The sequence below is a fragment of the Vulpes lagopus genome, chromosome 11, assembly GCF_018345385.1.
Source record: "Vulpes lagopus strain Blue_001 chromosome 11, ASM1834538v1, whole genome shotgun sequence".
Taxonomy (NCBI): Eukaryota; Metazoa; Chordata; class Mammalia; order Carnivora; family Canidae; genus Vulpes; species Vulpes lagopus.
The window spans coordinates 88220449-88240722 of record NC_054834.1 but is presented as its reverse complement, the minus strand read 5'-3'; the positions used below and the strand labels follow the sequence as shown (position 1 = coordinate 88240722).

The 20274-nt window shown below is 36.8% G+C and overlaps 1 long non-coding RNA gene across 1 annotated transcript in view; it reads right to left on the bottom strand.

Moving 5' to 3' along the window:
* LOC121501757 overlaps positions 1 to 15763 on the bottom strand; it is a 41213-nt gene extending 25450 nt beyond the window's left edge. Inside the window, exon 1 of the long non-coding RNA XR_005990678.1 lies at positions 15720 to 15763. This is a non-coding gene — a long non-coding RNA (uncharacterized LOC121501757). The remainder of the gene's footprint in view (positions 1 to 15719) is intronic.
* Between the last annotated feature and the right edge of the window lie 4511 nt (positions 15764 to 20274).

The following is a 20274-nucleotide window of genomic DNA, read 5'->3' as shown; positions in this document are numbered from 1 at the left end:
TAAATTTTTATTTATTTATGATAGTCACAGAGAGAGAGAGAGAGAGGCGCAGAGACACAGGCAGAGGGAGAAGCAGGCTCCATGCACCGGGAGCCTGACGTGGGATGCGATCCCGGGTCTCCAGGATCGCGCCCTGGGCCAAAGGCAGGCGCCAAACCACTGCGCCACCCAGGGATCCCTATTTTTATTTCTTATAGGAGAAAGAAAGAACATGAGTGGGGCAAGGGGCAGAGGAAGGAGGAAAGAGAGAATCCCAAGCAGACTCTGGGCTGAGCCTAGAGGCCAATGTGGGTGATCCCACAATCCTCAGCCCATGACCCGAGCTGAAACCAAGGGTCAGATGTCCAACTGAGTCACCCAAGCGTCCCTTATCTACTTTTTCTAATTTATCTTTAAAAACCATTGTTGCAGTGTTTTCCTAAACCCTGGGTTAGACAACTCTGCGTCTTCAACTTAATCATCCAGATCTTTACTACTTGCATCCTCACATCTTAATTTATTGTGCATATTCTTTGCTATACTTCTTCCATCTTGCAATTTTCTCCTTTCCTTCTTTCCAATTTAGTTTTTCATTCAACCTTCAAAGATAAACTTTAGTATTTCCTTTATAAAGCACTCCTTAATTGCCCTAATCAGACTTAATTGCTCTTCCCCTTTGACTTTGATGCACATTGATTGTGCCTCTTTCTTCCTTGAATTATAGTTATCAATATGTCTAACTTTGCTGCAATCTTGAAATTATCTTGAAAGACAGGATTGTCTTATTCACTCTTTAATTTTCCCAGATTCTTAGCATAACACCAAGCAATATATATATATTAGAAATGTAATACGTGCTTGCTTAAATGAAATTACAATTTAAAATTGGCAATTTTGCTCTATGCCATTAAAGATGATTTTTACTGACAAATTCAGAGAATTTTTGCTACTTTTCCAGTGACCTCCAAAGATGAAACATTGAGTCAAACCTCCAAAGTAGATTCTTATCTTTTAAAATACTTTCAAAACTACACATTGAAGATCTACAATAGCCTCTTCAACTGAACTGCCATTGATCTCAATTTTTCAAAGTTACTAGTTTTCCAGCTTTATTGAGATATAACTGGTGCATAACACTGTGTGAATTTAAAGTGTACAACATATTGATTTGATACACTTATATACTGTGAAACGATTACCACAGTAGGGTTAATTAACACTCCCATCACCTAACATAATTACCATTTCTCTTCCTCCTCCTTTCTTCTTTCTTCTTCTTCTTCGTCTTCATCTTCGTCTTCTCTTTCTTTCTTCTTCTCCCCTTCCTTCTCTTCCTCCTCCTCTTTTTTTTTTTTTTTTTGGTGAAAACATTAAGATCTCTTAGCAACTTTCAAGTATATAATACAATATTATTAACCATAATCATTATTCTGTCCATTAGCTCCTTATTCATCTTACAATATGAAGTTGGTACCTTTTGACCAACATTTCCCCGTTTTCCCCATCCCCAAGACCCTGCAATCATCATTCTACTCTCTGTTTCTATGAGTTTGGCTTCAAGATCCCACATATAAGTGATAAGATACAGTATTTGTCTTTCTCTAATTTTACTTAGCATAATGCCATTAAGGTCCATCCATGTTGTCACAAAAGACAGGATTTTCTTCTTTCTTATGCCTGAATAATATCCCATTGTCAGAGTTACTAGGCTGACTCTTCTGATTCTTCATGGCAACTGAGACTGGCTTTAACGCATAGGCTTATAGACATAACGATGATGGTGAAAGTTATCAAAAATGGTAACAATCAAATCCTAATAAAGAAGGATGATTTAATGGCATATCACCTCTCCTACAGTTGAGAATCTTAGTAAGTTACAGTATTTAATCAGTGGATTAAAGTAGTTTTTTAATAACTCTGTCCTGATCCCATAAAACTTGTTTAATTCACTGATACAGTTGATATCTTGGAAAGGTTATGCTTTAGAGATAATTTTGGTTAGGTTAGTAAAGCTCCTCTGATGCAAGTTATAGATATGGAAACACCTCATAACAAAATTAAAGACGAAAACAAAACAAAACAGAGAGGTTAATAAAGAGTCCAAGAGTTCATCTACAGGTGAAATAGGTGGACAGGTAAAGTGGTAAAGAAGAAAGGAGAAAAGAAGACAGAAATAGTGCAGATGAAGAGATGAAATTCCCTAGGAATGTGTTGAGTGTTAGTTTTTGGTAATTTGAAAAATATTAACAAAACAGTCAAGCACTATGAAAAAGAATTGTGCAAAGCAGACCCATTGTAGGAAATTTAGAATATTAGAACAGCATGCCAGCTCTAGCATTGCCAAGAAAGCTGGAAAGGCAAGTCTAACAAGTTCTGGAATGCCAGGAATTAAAAAGAGCAGAGAGTAAAAGGACAAAATTTATTACCAGTTTTCTGAGAAGAGTGAAGACAGGGTTAATACAGAGTTTTTTTCCCAGGTAAGGGGCACCAGGCTAGTAACCCTGATTTTACTACCAAATAGATCTAGCAGAGGAGTGATAGTACAGGCTTCAACCCTAGAGACCCACTCTAGGAGTGGCATGATAGCTCTTTAGAGTTAAGGGAATAGTTGATGGGATGCAAATTATGATGGCTTTTTGTGTGTGTGATATAAAAACTATACTGGGACCACCAAATGGGATTTAAATTGAGCCAGTGCTGCTTAGAGTTGTTATTCTAATTTTTTTAACGTGAGATATAAGTTAGAAATGTTCCCTTTGACATGAGGAAAATGAAGAAAAACATATGAAAACATGTAATACAATAAAAATGTTCAATATATATATGTAGGGTTTTCTAGCTTATATGTTATATTCACAAAATTACTCTTAACCATCAAAAAGCTGTGGCCAACTCATCTCAAATAGGTCTGATTTTCCCCTTCAGGAATTTAATTGCTAACTCGGCATATTCAGGTACTCTGCATTTGCCTCTTGCAACTTTTTTCTCCCGTTAACAAATGCATTTCATTGTGACTGCTTTTATTCCTTCCTAAATAAAATGTTTGTCTACATTACTGCTGACTAAATTACAGCTTGCTTTCTTTTGCTAAAGTCTGTTACCATACAATGAGAAGAGGTTTGCCAATTCCAATGATGTATAAAGCATTGTCTTATTTTATATTGTAAAGAATTCTAGGATTTGAGTAGAAGCAATAGAAACAAAATGATAGAACTGAGAGAGATGATTTTAAATAACAAATAGCGTTCTAAAAAGCCATGGTATAGATAAAATTTAAGTTGATAATACCTGGCAAAAAAAGAACACAAGAACAATGTTAATCATTTTCACTTGCATTTTTGAGCAAAGATGAAGCCATTTAATATCTTATATTCTTAAGTATCAAATGACTAGTCTGTAAAAAGTTCTTTTAAGAAGTCAGCCTGAATGAGAACCATGCTCTAATTTTATGTTTCTGCCATACCCAAAGAGATCTTTCCATAGCCAAACAGTATTTGTGTAAGATTAGTGTATTAGTGGTTGGAGAGCAAAATGAATATTTGGCTAATGGCTAGCTAGCACATTCCTTAAATCTATAACTGAAACTGAAGAGTTATTTTGATACTGGATAGCCAGTGATAAACATATTTACAGCATAATCCACAGTGAAATAATTATTGCAGCATTATTAATGTCCTGCCATAGTACTTTACATTTATGCTCTACAATGGCTTCCATAGCACCATGAACAGAGAGTCACTGAGTAAACAATTTTTTGATGATGGAAATGATCACATGCTTGATTGGCTTTTAGCTTATTTCTTGTACAAGAAAATGAGTCCTTGCATCAGATGCTTCTTCGTCTAGGAACATATATCCCCAGATAGTTACATGGCTGATTCCTTTGCATCATTAGGGTTTCAGCTTAAAAGCTGCTTTCTTTGGTCATCAATCTAAGCAGTCTCCCAGTGACTATTTTCATTTTAGTACCTATATTAGTTTGCTAGGACTGCCATAACAAAATACAAGAGATGTAGTGACTTAAGTAACAGAAACTCCTTTTCTCACAGTTCTAGAGATTGGAAGTCCAACATCAAGCTGCCTGCAAGACTGGTTTCCTCTCAGGCCCGTCTCCTTGGCTTGTAGATGGTCACCCTCTTGTTGCCTTTTCACAGTTGCTCTTCTGTGCACACAGGGTTATCACATTGTGTCCTAATCTCTTCTTATAGGGGCCCAGTCAGGTTGGATTGGCTCCCACACTAAGCGTCTCATTTTAACTTAATTACCTTTCTAAAGGCCCTGTCTCCATATACAATCACATTTGGAGGTACTGGGGTTAGGGTTTCAACATGTGAATTTTGGTAGGACACTATTTAGCCCATAACAGCCCTTAAAAATACATGAAGTTATACTGTTTCTATATATTTACGAGTTATTTTTTCTCTCTCATTACAACGTAAGCTCTATGACATACCTCAACCGCTCATTTCTGTGTGCTCAGCACTTAGATCAGAGCTTGGCACATGGCAGGCACTTAGCATGTATTTGCAGAATGAACAGACATATAAATGAATGATAAAAGCACTTAATTATCAAATCTTTCATATCTACATTATTACAATTTCAATAATTTGACATTCAAGAGTTGTGAAAACATTTAGTTTTTTTAAATAAAGATGTTCTTTTCCACAATACCCAAAATTCTTAATTTATAATGAAAAGATATCTTATGTTTACCTATTATATCTAGGACTCATAAAGCAGTAAATAGGCCCTACTTTCAAGACAGATGGTGTGACAAAGATTTCAATTTGCTCAAAAAGGAATGAGTATCACTGGGAAGGTTGAGACAGAAAAATTATATATATTATTTTCCCCCCTCTAATAGTGATTACCACCTCTGTGGGCCAAGAAAACTCATTCATGACTGTGACAGAGACTACCAGTTGCTTCCTAGTATCTACTTTCCCATTATTCTTTCTTAACAGAATTTCGTGTTTTAGGTGAGAACATTGGTCACTCCTCTAAATGACTACATTTCTCAGCCTCATTTGTTGCAGACTTTATGGCCATCTGATTTAGTCCTGGCCAGTAAGTTGTAAGGGAAAGTGTGCAGTGATACATCAAGAGACTCTCCTTAAAAACAAAACTGAGTTGGGCCTTTTTTTTCTTTATTCTTTCATCTTCTTGCCCGGAAGATGGACGTGAAAGCTGGATTCTAACAGCCACCTTGGACCCTAAGAATGAGGACCACATTCTAGGAGTGGTGAAGTATTGTGCTAGAGGAAAGAAGCCTGAATCCGTTATGACTTCATAGAGCTACTATAGCAGCACTGGACTCTTAATCTTGAATTAATGAATACGAGAGAGAAATAAGATTGCTTAAACTACTATCATTTTCTGTTATTTTAACTAGTATAATGATCAGCATGCCTTTCTATACTATTCATTAAAAGACTATCTAATCTGCAATTGGGTAGTGTCTATGATCCCTGAAATTCTTAGCTTGCCTGAGGTTTTTTCTTAAAGCCACTCCTTTAATAACTGTAACACTGAGGCACAGACTTTCCTAAAATTCCCAGATACACCACATTATATAAAACTGTTTAAATTTAGGGTTTGCTTGCTTGTTTATTGTCCTTGAAGGCGCTCTTAAGCACTCCCACGGCATCATAATTTACTCTTCAAGTAGTACTTATCACAGTGTAGTGTAATTGGCAGTTTACATTTCTGCTTGCCTCACTACACTATACATTCTTTGAGGACAGGAGTCTTGTTTACTATTCTATCTCTAGTACTTTGTGCAGATCCTTGCCAAGTATTAAATGCTCATTTAATGACTAGATATGCTTGCTAATATTTTGCCTATCTATTCATCTATTTTCTTCATATATTTACTCCAGGAGAGATGACTTTAAGGCGGGTTTTATTGTCATTCAGTAGATTGCTTTGAACCTTGTTTATGATACTATAGTGCTATTTATAGTATTCCATACCTTTTATTGAATGTGTAGTGTATTAGCAGTGGTTCCCAAAATGTCATCCTGTACTAGCATCAGCAGCATTACAGTTTTAATGAGACTGCTTAAGAGGCTAGATATAATGATGATGATAAACAATGTTATTATACAGTCATGGGGAGTCAATGTAGCATAGTATTTAAGAACACAAACTTTGAAATGAGAAGCTCTAAGATAAAAATTCCAGTCTAGCTACTTACTATCTCTGTGAATTCTATTTTGGAGAACTGTTACCAGGATTAAATGATTTAATAATTAAGTCACAGATAGATCATTATCTTTTAAGAGTGCCAAGTTCTTAAGATGGCATATGGCACATAGGAAATGCTCAATAGTTATTAGCCATATTGAGGATAGTTTCCTACTAAGCCTTTGACAGAGAACTCAGTGTCACATTTATTTCGGTTTTCCATCTAGTACAGGCTGCTGTCTTTCTTGTTATTTCCAATTTTTTCTCAGTAGTGTGTCCTATGATGTACTGTGGTAAGTGGTAAACTGTGGCAACACCTTAGACTTAAGGATGAAAATTAATGACCTATTATAGGGTCACCCTTGTAAAAGAGATCTGTATCGAGCTACGTTGACTTTGCAAAGCAATGTGTTTGTTTTCATGCCTAACTTCTGCTAGCAAAAAAACAGGATTATAGAAAAACTTTATATTCCAGATCTTGTATTTTGAACACATACTTATGTGTAAACTATAAAGTTTGGGCAGCCCCGGTGGCTCAGAGGTTTAGTGCCGCCTTTGGCTTGGGGTGTGATCCTGGAGACCTGGGATCGAGTCCCACGTTGGGCTCCCAGCATGCATGGAGCCTCTCTCTCTCTCTGTCTATCATGAATAAATAAAATCTTAAAAAAAAAAACAAACCTATAAAGTTCATATTTCTTCCAAAAGGACTTTTTCCTGTATATTAGGCATTCATTTTCACTATGAAAATAAAACCATTCTTAATAAATTAAATCTGCAGAGGAGTTTTCACTTTTTTATTCCTCAAAGACCAAGAAAAATAGCTTTCAGTTAAGTGGCATGTTAAATCTCATCGTGAACACTGTATTGAGTGAATATCAGTCATTTAGCACAAATCTGTTTAATGTAACTCTCTCAGTGATACCAAAAATGGGGAAACTAGAAGAAAACTTCTAAATTTAACATGACATGTGTATAAATATCTTGTATTTAATTTGTAATTGCTTTTATGCCTTCAACTTATCCTTCAATGATACTGTAATCCTATATTTTGGGAATCCAATCACTATGATGAAACATCCAAAATTCATTTGCATGACTTTTCACTAAAATTGGTAAATAAATATGAAGCAGGATAACATTTTTTTTCCAAATTGCCATCATAATTACATGGGAATTAAATTTGTTAAAAAATGTAGATTGAGCTTTGTTCTAATTGGTTTACATTTAAAGATTCTTTGATCTGTGATAACAGTAATATATATTAACATGTTGCATTTTAAAGTGACACTGCCTTTCATTAATCAAGTGTCTGTATGGTTGATTAATTTGTACAAGGTTTAAATTGCTATGAAAATTTATCATTCATAGCCATGATCTCCATTTACATATATGTTAATTATGGTAAATGTAATCTTTTTCTGAATCCTCTGGGCTGCATACTAAAAAGACAAAGTGATCAGAGTGACTACTTTTTCTATTACAAAGTGAACTCTTCCTGTTAGTACAGTCTGCTGTGGTTGTCAAAGCTAGACTAAAAACATTACAATATTTTCTGCTAAAGGCAAGTCCAAATTCTAAAGATGATATTTCCTTTTCAAGTGGTTTCTTTATTCAGTAGCTATAGCATTTACACACAGAATTACTATGTTTATTTACCATAGTATTTAATACTATCTGCATGCTGCTGGATTTTTCTTTTGCTTCAAAGCATGCTCTTGTATTAACTCTATTATTAATAAGAACAAGATAAGTGTTTAATATATCTGTAAAGCAGAATGATTTGAAGTTAGAAAATTCTGTAATATAGTTAAAATTAATTAACTTAGAAATAGAGTGCTCGCTTCGGCAGCACATATACTAAAATTGTTAGAAATAGAAACCTTTGAGGTTATAACATTTTAAAACTACTTGCAAAGATTCTGTACAAAAAGGGTAATATATGAAAGTCACCATAAGACTCTCTCTAAAGGAAGATTAGATTGATCTTTTGTTTTTGCAGATAAACACATGGCACTTGAGAAAACTGAATTGTTGATAGTTTTTGTCATTTGCTAGCTAAGCATCTAAACAGCCAAGATAAATGTAAATGTTACCATCAATGACACCAAGTTTCTACCAGATGTTTCTTGCTATGGGTTGATCCCAAAATATTGGGTGAAGCTGGAGACACAGCATAGGTCTAGCCGTGCACAGCCTCATCATTAGTCTTTTCCTTAGGAATGTTTTCTGTAAGTTCTCCCAAAAATCCACAGCACACTTACCAACAATTATCTTATTATTATTTTTCAAGAAATGCTTTCCATTTGTTTCCTAGTAATGACCTTCTCTCTTTTGAAAATTCTAATACGTTAAAAGTGAAAATGATAGTGACTAAAGTTTTAGAGTGAATGTGATAGGCTTTGCTAGGCAAATGTTGGCAAATTTAATTATTTCTATTAAATGTCTATAATTTCATGCTTAAATTGTTAGCATTTACATAATATATTCACTTCAAGAGAAGCCTCATTTCTTAGTCACAACTTAATAAAATTAAAATATCCATCTTGGAAACCTTTGCAAGCATAGCACCTCTGACTACCTGACGAGGCTATTTTTAAAGACACTTATTTGGTAATTTTCTTATAGTCAGCCTAATCACAGGAGAAACAAACTAATATGGCACCTGTTCTGATAGATGGATGTTATACCTTTCATCTCCTGATCTCGGACCTTGTAAGACATTTTTCAAAGAAGCATCACTTCCCTCACCACAGAAATGCATCCACCTCTAAGCTGGAAATAGCAAAAGCGTAGGGCAGAAGATGAGGAATATATTATCCAACTAAAATTACAGAGAAATTTTAAGTAGGCAAATATAATTGCCCAATTTGGAAATTAGCCAGGACACAGGGTTTAACATCATCTTTACTCTTTTGAAAAGTGCCATGGGATTTTTAATAACTGCTGGTGGTCAAGACCTTGGTTTTACCCTCATCCATTAGACGACACCTCCAGCAGTGCAGTGCCCCCTCATACCATGCTGGGGCATCAGTTCAGTACTGACTCAGTGAAAATTGTGCCACCTACTGAATCATCCGCAGCTCATCTTAGAGTGCCCTGGCTTTTAGGTTTTCTCTGGAGAGCTGTTATGAAAGATGGGACCAGGCTCGATGATGCTTAATTTATGAGATTTCAAGGTTTTCGATGGCTAAGATCTCAGACCTGAGTTTTATTTTCAATTTTAACCAACAGTTTCCAGAATTTTTTCATGGTTCAGATCTACAATGATGATCTTGATGATTAAACTCTGTAATATACACATCTCTCCTTGGAAAGAAGGGAATAAAAACAATAAAGACACATATGTACATGAACACATACTTACATACATTAATACATTCAATGGAAAAGTAGATTCCCTCATTTGTAACATATGTGGTTATTTTAAAATGGAAAAGGGCCACCCTTTCTATCAAAAAAATTCATGTAAGCCATATTCCACAAGGAGCTTATTTTTCTTTATAGATTTTAAGAACCTAGGAACAAATACCTTAAAAAGTAAATGCAAACCTAGGAGGGAGTGGACTTCAGTGGCCAAATAAAGTGATTTTTTTTTGTAAAAAGAAAACCTTTATCCTGGCTTTCCAAATAAAACCTTGCCATCTACAAAAGAATCTCAATACCGCTTGACTGTTCCAAAAATAACTGAAAGAGAATCAAGTTTTTTAGACAAAATTCCAGTATGTTCAGAGATAAATGGTAAAACACTGATGTTTCTGGGGCTCTCTGATTCATTTTACCAATTTTCTTCATCCATGTTAATGTGTAGTACATTGTATATACATATATATGTATATGTGTGTGTATATATATACACATATATATATATTTTCAAGGGCTTTTAAATATATATATATATTTTATGGGCTCAGAAACTTTGGTCTTTGAAATGATTTTCAGAAATCCTTTTCTGGCTGGTAAAAGTATCAGTATGTTGGAATTGAGAAACTGTTTCTGAAAGTGTTTCTTGAGGTGTTACTTCTGGAAATAACATTGAGTAAATCCTGTTGCTGGTGTGTGAGAAAAAGATAGTTGGAAACGGTCATAAAGAATAAACTGATGCAATAGAGCTGAGGCTGCAAAATAGATTCCAACATATTCCTGTGTTTTCTCACACTCTGCTGGTACCAAGGATTCTGAAGTTAACACACACACATACACACACACACACACACACACACACACACACACACCCCATACACAACTCTCATACATAGTCTTCTATTTTCCTTTTCCAATCTCATCAGGTTCAACTTTCTCTATCACCTATTTTTCCTTTTAAGAATTGTCTATAATGGGCAATTCTTGTTGAATACGAAGTCTTTCTCAGTTCAAACAACCTATTTCCCAGAATTCTGTCAATATTGTTCTGCTCTGACTTGACCATTTCTTGCTACTAAATTAACAGCTCAAATATTGGAGGGTTGGTGATCAGGGAAAGAGAAACTATTCTGGGCAAACTTAAGTCTGCCCTGGTGAATTGCTACTGCTGTGATATAGTTAATATGCCTCCCTAAGTGCTTGGTTTGCTACCAGATGGAAAAATGAAACACTTTTTTTTTTTCCATTATTATTGGGAAAAGCACGGATGATAGGTATTTTTCCTATGTTAAGAATGAAAACCTAAGACAGAAAAACTCTCTGATTAGGTCAAATAGATCCTAAGTAATTGATGAAAAGATTTAGGTAATTAATGTTTATTACTGCGATGACCAGAACATCCCACAAAGTTGAGTTAGAAATAGGAATTGCCTTTTAATTTCCAATTGGATAAAACAATGCATTAGATTGTGATTTTTTTCCCATTTAAGTACTATTTTTTTCAGTATTTTTACACATTTTTTTCACAAATAACTGTTCTGAATTCCATCACAGTTTTGTTTCCAATGTCATTTTCCTTTCCTTGAAATGCCATTCTCTAAACCATTGTTTCCTTCCCTAACATTCTTTTCATTACTCTAATTCCCAACTCCCAAGTATACTTCCTAAAGAAAATAATTTTGGCTAAATGTAATCCCCCAAAAAGAAAGAATATAGATGAAAAAAGTAATCATCTTTAGAATGAATCAGTTCAGTTGTAATCTGTCAATATGTCAGCTACAAACACCAGGGTCTATTTCTAACAACAATTATTGATTATCTATATAATAAAGAACAAATTTGTCCCTTTAATCTTTTATTATAAGTAAGGCAACTACTAAATATAAGAAATAAAAATTTATATATACATAAAAGACCATTCTGGATGTGATTTTGCTACATTTCTCCTATTATTGTTTTTTTTTTTTTTAATATTTTTTATTTATTCATGAGAGACACAGAGAGAGACAGAAACATAGGCAGAGGGAGAGGCAGGCTCCCTGCAAGGAGCCCGATGTGGGACTCGATCCCGGTTCCCAGGATCACACCCTGAGCCAAAGGCAGACCCTCAACCACTGAGCCACCCAGGCATCCCTCTCCTATTATTAACTGAAATTTGCATGTTTCTCTAATGCATTTTTCTATTAAACTATTAATTCCTTGTCAATGCACTTCAAACAAATGATTGTAACATTATGGTTGATTTTGATAGTCATTATCTCAGCCTCTTTCTCTCAGATTATGAAAATGAACCTACATTATAGAGAAAAGGATGAAGGAAGGATATATGACATCCTATACTTTCCTCAGTAAAACTCTTATAGTCCTAGAACCAGGTCATCAAAATTTTTCATGAATTCCTAATCACAAAATTTGACGGATTAAATACAGCCTTCCTGTTAAATGTTGAATAGATGTATTAGTCCTTAAAGCTGTATTAAAGGCATCATGAGTGATTTGTTTTTAAAACGAACATATAAAAACCATGAAATATGAAATTAGTAAACTCCCATATATAGTGGGTTGAATGGTGGTCCCTCAAAAGACATGTCTACATAAAATTCCTAGAAACTGTATATGGTACCTTATTTGGAAAAAGGTCCTTACAGATGTAATTAAGTTAAGGATCTTGAGAAAAGGGGATCATCCTGGGTTAGCTAGGTGTCCCCTAAATCCAAGGACACATGTCCTTTAAAAAGACACACAGAAGAGAAACACATGACAGAAGAGGAGGAGGCAAAAAGGTAAAAGTAGAGATTAGAATGGTGTGGCTATAAACTAAGGAATGCCAAGGATTGTAGGCAGTCAACAAGTTAGGTGAGAGGCAAGAATGAATTCTCTCCCAGAGGTAGAGTGGAGCATCATGACATCTTGGTTTCAGGTTTCTACCCCCTAGAACTCTGAAAGAATACATTTCTGTTGTTTTAGTCACCCAATTTGTGGCAATTTATCAGGGCAGCCTCAGAAAATGAATAATCTGTGTAATATGTATTGAGATACACATTTTGTGATAATGGTTAAAAGAAAAATAAGTCAAATAATGAAACTATCCAACAGATGAATGACACTATGAAGTTTGTTTCATGCATTTAATACAATGTTACCAGAGTCCAATGGACTAAGTGATCTAAATCTTCCAACTAGAGTTAACATCCCACCATAAAAGCTAATAATTTACCTCTACTTTCTTCAAACTACAGGAGTAAACCATACAAAAAACTTTATAAGCTTCAACCACAATCATCCCAAAGGCCTTGGGGTGAAAAAGAGATGCCATGCTCCAAGAACTGAAAGCAAACAATAGAAACCAAAAAACTCACATGTCTGGAATAAGGCGTGAAGAAAATGGAGTGTCTAGAAAAGAGGCCTAGGAGACAGGAAAAAAACCAAACTGCAGGTCTAAGTTGCTGAAGAGATAACAGTAGCGGATACTGAATCAGTGAAGCTGTAAGCTATGATGAGACAGTTCCAATTTTGTTGATTTTTGTATTCTCAAACCTGGAACAAAGTTGACACATTATATAGTCTGAGTGGGCAAAGTAATTTTAAGATTATGAAATAAGATTTCATTGTTTTGTTGACAACAATCTATTTTTGAGCACATTCAAAAGCCTACCTGGCGCTGGTTCTTTTCACTACCTGTAAGTAACTTAAGATGTTTTGCTATTATATTCTGGCAAGTAGTAGCAAACGCTCAATAATGTTGAAAGAACAAAATGGAATATTGGGTGTTCTTTTGGTAGTCACTGGAAGGGGATCAGGGACCAGATGGGGGTCTGAACTAACTTGGGGTCTTTCATATGCGACTGTTACAGTTAGTACTGGTCTTGGTGACATGGCCTGCAATAGCATGCCAACTTGTCTTGCTCCTTATAAGTGTATTTTTGCCATAAGGGTAGATTTTTCTTGACCTGCTCTTCTTACCAGGACTCACATGGCTACCAAGCTTAGGATATCTGCTGCCTCGATCTATAGTTATGAACTAAAATTTCTTATAATTGACAAACTCATTATAATTACTCCCTCTCGGCATTATCTAGGCAATACTTTGTTATTCTAATTCTAGCAAATTCTACAAAAACATTTATACCTCAATGCAATATTTTATTTACACCTTCACTTACTAAAACTGCCTTTCAATTTGTTAGATTAAATGTTTTAGAATAATGCTATTACGTAGAGAAGATCAGAATTTCTAGAGCAAGACCGGAATTTCTCCTTTTCCTGGGGAAAGGAAATCGGTTCCTTATAGTTACGAAGTTAGAGAATTCACCTAAAGAATTGCTATATTTGAAATTCAGCAGTATTTAGATTAAAAATGTCTTCACATTTTGTATAAGTTGTTGGGGGTCAATTCAGTTGCAAACTGATTCAGGTTTTTTTTTTTTTTTTTTTAATTCAGGTTTTTATGTCATAGTCTCCTGAGTGTAAAAGTCTAAAAAAAAAGAAGTATATGCATATATATATGTATATATATATATATATATATACATATATATATGCAATAGGAAAGCTATATGAAATATGCATACACAAAGGTATGCTTAAAGTAATATTTAAAATACTACACAGAATTTCAGTTCCGCAACATTAGAGCATGAAACAAGCCTTCCCCAACCCCCAGAAAATCCTACCCTTTTGGAGACAAAAATACTAGAATGAAAAGTTTCCATACAAGAGTACCAGGTATTTATTTCTGTATATCTTGAGGGTTATATTCAAGCTTATGCTCAAGCTTTATGATAACAATAGTGTAAGCTCTAGGGTGGAACAAAAGAAGGGAAAAAAATCCCAGAAGTTCCCAGAGGTGGTTAGGGAAAAAAAAAAGAAAGATAAGAGAAATGAGGGAATCAAAGAAAAAAAAAAAAGAAGAAGGAAGATTCAAGGATGGGTAAATCTCCTCTTAGCTTTTCAAAAGGTTTGTGATAACCAGCTTTTGTGTAAATGGATTTGATGGCTCTGGGCTGAAGGTGACTGACAGCTGAATCTAGGCCCCCTCGAGAGTGTCACCCTGGGGACTGCCATTGTTGCAGGCTGTCTCTTCGGACTGACCCAGAAGAATCACCATCTCAGGGGGACTCTAACAACAGCCACCCCCGAGCAGCCTGGGAGCTAGAAGTAAGCAACTTAGTCTCCCTCTTGAGCAGTAATTACAACGGGAAGGCAAATGAGGCGAGTTACTGAGTCCAGCTTGAGCCATTCTCCAGTCCCCACTTGAAAAAAAAACCAAAACACACACACACACACACACACACACACACACACACACAGAAATTATCAAGTACTCAATATCCATAGATTTTTCCTGAGCAAAAGAATTTTAACCACCCTCCCCCACCCCCGTCGATCTTCTGTTCTTTGGAAAGATAAACAGACCTCTAGGTCCACCTCCGGAAGTGCTTAACGAAAGAGGATAGAGCAGTACATGTTTCAGAACCTTTTTTCTTTTTTTCCCCCAGTAAAGCTAGTGTGTTTACTCCGGGACGACTTCAGCTGAGTCGTGACTAGTCAGCTCAACTATGGGGCGCGCTGCTTGCACATCCCAGAAAACCGAGCCCTCCACGGCGGCGGACTGCCCCAAAGGCAAGTCAAGGGGGGGGTCCCGCCCCGACCACCGCCCCTAGCCCAGGCCCCGCCCACCCTGGGCCCCGGGCCCCGCCCATTGCAGCACCCCCGGTCCCCAGACCCCATTCCCCAGCCCCAGGCCCCCCCCACCGCCCCAGGCCCCGCCCACTACCCTACCCTAAGCCACGCCCACCTGCCACAGCCACACCCACTGAACCGAGGCCCCGCCCACCGCATCCCGCGGCCCCCCCCCCCGTTCCCAGACCCCGCCTACCTCCGCCCCCGGGGCCCAGGCCCCACCCACCATCCCCTGGGCTCAGACCCCGCCCCCGCCTCCGATCCCGCCCACCTCCGCCCCGCCCCAGGCCCCGCCCACCGCGCTGACGCCTGCCCCACTGCGGCCGCCTGCGAGGTAAGCACGCGCTTCTCGGCCTCTAAACTTCCAAACAGGCCCCTCCACACAGCCCCTCAGGGTGCTGAAGGAGTTACCGTAATCAGACTCGTTATCAGAAACATTTTTTAAAAAAGCTCATGAACGCTCCAAGGCCTCACCCACAGTTAATCCAACTTTAATGGTCTTGTCTTACCAGCTCCGGCCTGGCCTCCGAGTCCAGCCTCCATCATTTCCGGGGGAGGGCGGGACTTCCTGTCTGGGGAGGAGCCAATTGGGAACGGGTTCTGCTGCCTGTGGACCCGATTGGCTGAATGCTTTTCAAAGTCCCAGGTAAGAACAGCCCCTCCTGAACATACACCTTAGTCTATGTCAATGAAAATCAACAAGTTTCCAGTTGTCTCTCTGACTCTACATAACGAAGAGAATGATGGTAAAGCACATAGCAGAGCCTTCCTTGCCCGACTCGTTTGGTTCTCCTCTCTGATTCTTTGTGCGTTTGTGTTTAACCTTTCCTTTCCGTTTTTTTTTCCTTGCTCACATATCCTCATTTCTATATCAGATTACTCTAGAGAGTAAACTTTATGAGGCCAGGGATTTACCATGATTCCTGACATAGGAAGAGATCAATATGTAGTTGCTAAATCTTGATTCTTGCTTTGAAATCGGTTGTTTAAAATTTCTTCTCATTTTTTCCTATTGATTTTTCCTATTCCTATTGATTTTACTATTTTTTGGTTTTGTTGTGTTATTTTTTTTTTCTTACTTTAAACAAGCTATTGTTAGATTGTCCTGGGATTTATTTTTAATTTTTAATTTTTTAAATTTTTTTTGGGGGGGATTTATTTATTTATTTTTTTAAGAAAACTCTACCCCCAGGGGATCCCTGGGAGGCTCAGCGGTTTGGCACCTGCCTTTGGACCGAAGCCCGATCCTGGAGTCCCGGGATCGAGTCCCGCGTCGGGCTCCTGACATGGAGCCTGCTTCTCCCTCTGCCTGTGTCTCTGCCTCTCTCTGTCTATCATGAATGAATAAATAAATAAATCTTTAAGAAAAAGAAAAGAAAAGAAAAGAAAACTCTACCCCCAACATGGCTCTGGAACTCAGCACCTGGAGAGCAGAAATGCTCTACTGACTGAGCCAGCCAGATGCCCCTGTCTTGGGCTACATTACCCTCTATGGGTTATATGTGATTATTTGCAGAAATGCTTTTTTCTTTTAGACTTGTAACAGAAGAAATTGAGGCAAAGTAGTGAAGAAAGATTCTTGAACTTGGGCCTAGAATCTTGATTTGGTTATGTTCAAGTCTGGCAGATTATCTAACATCTCTGAACTTCAGTGGACTCATCTATAATCATTTTCTAACAAGGTGGTTTATGAGGGTTTAATGAGACAACATGTATAAAAGTCCCTGGCTTACAGAAGATATTCAGTAAACAATGCCTTGGGCGACAGAAAACATTTCTGATAGTGAAACAATTTCAAGGAAACAAAGAAGCTTAAGAACCTAACTAGAAAGCAAAAATTCTCTGCTCTAATTTCAGCAGTAGCAGTGATTGGGATGTGAGTCCAGGAACATTATGTAACTACTTTGTCTATTATCATGATTTGTAAATGGGATAATAAAGTTCACCCAGCTTGCAAAGGTCCTGTACACTGTTAAAAACAAGACGAACAGGCCCAAAGTGGTGTCCCTTATATCACTAAACAGAGACAATTACAGTTTTGGCTCTCCTAGAAATGGAATCTTAAACTACTCAATCAGGAATGACCTGATCAGAGGCCTCTGGGTGGTTCAGTTGATTGAGTGTCTGCCTTGAACTCAGGTCATGATCCAGAGTCCTGGGCCCAGCATTGGGCTTCCTGCTCAGTGGAGAGCCTGCTTCTTCGGCTCCCTTTGCACCACCACCCACATGCTTGTTCTCTATCTCAAATAAATACATTTAAAAAAAAAAAAAAAAAAAAAAGAAAGAAAGAAAGAAAAAAGGAATGTCCTAATCAGGACTAGTTAGGTGATCTGCCTGTTAGACCACTGGCATCCATTAAAGGAAAATAACTTTGCAATAACCAATGTGCTTTTCTGCCCCAATATAACTTCCTTGTTCCTGCTCTACTCTGCCTATAAAAGTCTTTGATTTTATACAGCTCCTCAGAGCTCCTTTGTATCTGCTAGATTGGATGCTGCCTGATTCAAATTGATTTTTGCTCAAATAAGCTCTTAAAAATTTTAATATGCCCCTGTTTATTTTTTAATAGTGTATTAGATAAATAGTGTAAGCAATGTTGTGATAAAGAATATTGCATAAGTCAACTTTTATTATTCTATTTTGTGTGATAAATGCTGTTTTAGACAATAGAATGAGTTGGTATGCAAAACATTATTGTGTTAATTATACATAGGATTGTGTTTAATCATTAGGTTAATTTTCCCTGAACATTCTGTAATCTTTATATTAGAGTTACTATTAACTAACACAGCTTGACAAATGCTTCTATTCCTCTATTTGTGTGTGGTGCTATTTTCAGTGAAAAGAAATTATTAGAAATACACTGGTTAATAGGAATGGTATTCAGGAGCTTTTAATGTAGCTTTAGATAGATCAGACCTGCTTGTGAATGTCTCTCTGAAGTCTGAAAATAATGACCACGTTCAGTTCTTGGTCTAGCAAAAAATATCTGGGCCAGGCAACCCCAAGAAGGTTGCAGATTCCAACACAGTAGGAGACTGACCTATTCCTCAAAAAGATCATACTGCTGTCGAAGTCCTGTTCCCTCACCAAACATATAACTGAGCTGTAGATAAAAGTTGAGGTATTGGTGGTAGAGGTTGAAGACCGAAGAATTTGTGGAAAAGGGAAGATGGTCTAGTAACAACTGCCTAATGAGGAAAACAGTACAGTGATTAGATCAAATGTAATATAGATTAGTCTCAAAAATTGTTAACACAGTTTTAGCTGTTATGCATTTTTTTTTCTTTTTTTTTTTTTTTTTTTGCTTTTGTGACCCTAGAAAGCTATTCACCCTGTTGCATTTTTCTATTTATCTGAAATAGGAGCACAGTAGGCATACTCTTCAATTGAAATAAATTTTGAAACCTCAAATAATAATTCTCATGTGTATGATATTTGGGGAAATAAAATTTTTGATACCCCTCACTTTCTATTTACAATATGCCCACTAAAGGGGTGGTTAACTGGGTTGAGCAATGGAAGGAGGAGAGTTTAAGCAGAATCACTGTCATCTTAGGACATACCTTTCCTGAAAGCTTACTCCCCTCCTATTTTTTTCTGTCATATTCATTCTCCTGTTTGCTTTCTTGTCTCTATTTGGGGGACAATGTTAACGGAAGACTCCCTAGTGAATCTTATCTTCCTTCACTGAGGTGCTTGCCAAAGTGAGGTTTTAGAAGAGAATTCTTGAGGAAAATTCAGAATGAATAAAGAGGGCACTTTATGTGTGTGTATGTGTGTTCTTCTACATTTATAATTCTATTTGGCTTCAATAACAATCCTGTGAGGTATAAAAAGAGATATTATCCCACTATGCATATAAAGAAATTGAGAGGCTTGAAGAGGGTCACATACTTGTAAGTGAGGCAAGTTAAGTTCATATTCCAAATAGAGCCAGAATGGCTTAGATACAAGGCCTTTTGACATGGAATATAAGACATTAATGTCAGACTTAACCTGCATGACATACACACACACACAGACACGATATATTTATATATATATATGTGTGTGTGTGTATGTATATATATATATATATATATATATATATATATATATATGAAAAATCTAACGTGGTGGTTTTCATAAAGTTTCAAGAGAAGTCCAGGATGATCTGGAGGGGTCTTAAGAGCCATCCTATAAGCAGATCTGTGATTCCTACTCTTATCTATTTCATAAGCTATTGATGAAACATGATTTTACTTCATGGATTTTAAGGATCTGCAGCTATAGGATAGATAATTTATATTCTTTGATCATGATAGTCAACTGCAATGTGTTTACCACAATGTAGAAAGCATTGAAAACATCAAAGGAATGGAAAGATGTTACTGTGAGATTAACCCAGTGACCATACTTTAATATTTTTCAAAGTTTTTGGTCTCAAGATTTGTTTATACTCTTAAAAATTATTGATTAGTTTACTTAGAAAAATCCCCCTGCCCCGCCCCGCAAGAATATGCAAGCACACATTCCATTAGCTACCAGTGTGATGATGCCATCACATGTCACGTCCACTTCTGGAAAGTCCACTGAACACTTATGAGACCATCACTGCGTTGGGAGGGGGGGGGAGTCTTAGTATTATGATGAATATAAGCCTGACCCCATGAGGCCTCTGAAGGAATCGTAGGGACTCCCAGGGAAACTGAGATCATACTTTAAGAACCACTGACCTATGATTTTGAAGGAAACATAAAGGTACTGAGTTACACACTAAGTCAGGTGTGTATTTTCTCCTTATCTGCTTAAAGATCAAAGAACATTGGAATGAATGAAATTTGTTTTAAGGAAATGTCATAAAATGTTTTCAATAATATCTTCACTCTTTAAACCTGTGTTTTAAGATCTTTAAAAAGTTATGTTGGGCTTCTTTGAAGCATGGCAACCACTTTTCTTCCCATGAAGCAAAAATCAAACACAAATTTCAGTTAAGTTGACAGCCATTGACAAAATGTTTTAGCTTGATTACTTTGAGGGGGGTGTATTCTGAAAAATTAGTCCTTGTCAGTGAATAAAGGG